This window comes from Triticum aestivum, unplaced genomic scaffold (genome assembly GCF_018294505.1).
Source record: "Triticum aestivum cultivar Chinese Spring unplaced genomic scaffold, IWGSC CS RefSeq v2.1 scaffold58250, whole genome shotgun sequence".
NCBI lineage: Eukaryota > Viridiplantae > Streptophyta > Magnoliopsida > Poales > Poaceae > Triticum > Triticum aestivum.
Window position 1 is genome coordinate 1 of NW_025282804.1, and position 1180 is coordinate 1180.

General features: G+C 33.4%; 1 non-coding gene across 1 annotated transcript; it reads right to left on the reverse strand.

Annotated features, from left to right (window-relative positions):
* Positions 1-619: 619 nt before the first annotated feature.
* TRNAF-GAA (transfer RNA phenylalanine (anticodon GAA)) lies at positions 620-692 on the reverse strand. The gene has a single exon. It is a non-coding gene; the product is annotated as a tRNA-Phe (tRNA).
* Between the last annotated feature and the right edge of the window lie 488 nt (positions 693-1180).

Below are 1180 nucleotides of genomic sequence, written 5' to 3' on the forward strand. Positions count from 1 at the left end.
TCTTCTGGATTTGGAGAAGTGCCGATTTTCAAGAACGCGAATCTTATGATATGGTGGGAATCTCTTATGATAATCATCCGCGCCTTAAACGTATCCTAATGCCTGAAAGTTGGATAGGCTGGCCCTTACGTAAGGATTATATAACCCCCAATTTTTATGAAATACAAGATGCTCATTGAATGATAAGAAATTCATGCTCACTTATACAACACAACTCCAGATTTTATTCAAGTCAAGGAATATTTTTAGGTTCTTTTCCTAGATGAAACGGAATACCTATTTATAATTAATTCCTAATTATACAAAAGCATTCCAGATAGACTGAGCATAAAAAGGGTTTCATTTGGATTCCCCTATTTTGAAAATCGCATATTAATTTCCTTCATATGAGCAGAAAAATAGGATGACTCAAAGAAGTTCTCTACCAGGAACTTTGTACCGCGCACATTACTTAGCACAACTAGGAAAATAAGATAAGATAAAGATAAGCAAGACTAAAAAAAATTCGTCGGAATAGCGGAATACAAATTAGATGAATAAATATTATTAATGAATATGTATCACAATCCATCTCGAGGTATTTGGATCAATACCTATTCGGTGGATCTTTTTTTTTCTCTGCCAGGAACCAGATTTGAACTGGTGACATGAGGATTTTCAGTCCTCTGCTCTACCAACTGAGCTATCCTGACCTTTTCTTGTGCATCATCCTAGTAGAGTATTTGTATCTATGTCAATTAAAAGGACTAAAAATTAATTAAAGTATTTCAAATTTAAAATTTGAAAATGGGGGGGTAGTCCTATGCATTGTGCATGGTTTACTTAAATAAAACTTAAAAATAGAGTGAATAACCAAGATTTCTTGCCGATACTCTAATAAAAAAGAAATCTATTCAATGAATAGGATAAGATCCATTGAGTTCTCTTCGCATTCCTTTGTGAAAGAGTAGAATGAGAAAGCTAATGAATCTTAAACCCATTGATAAAAAGAAAAAAAAAGAGGATAAATAATAATAATATAGTATAGTTAGGGAATAAAAGAGGATTTGGGGATAGAGGGACTTGAACCCTCACAACTTATAAAGTCGACGGATTTTCCTTTTACTAGAAATTTCATTGTTGTCAGTATTGACATGTAGAATGGGACTCTCTCTTTGTCCTCGTCCGATTAATCCACTTT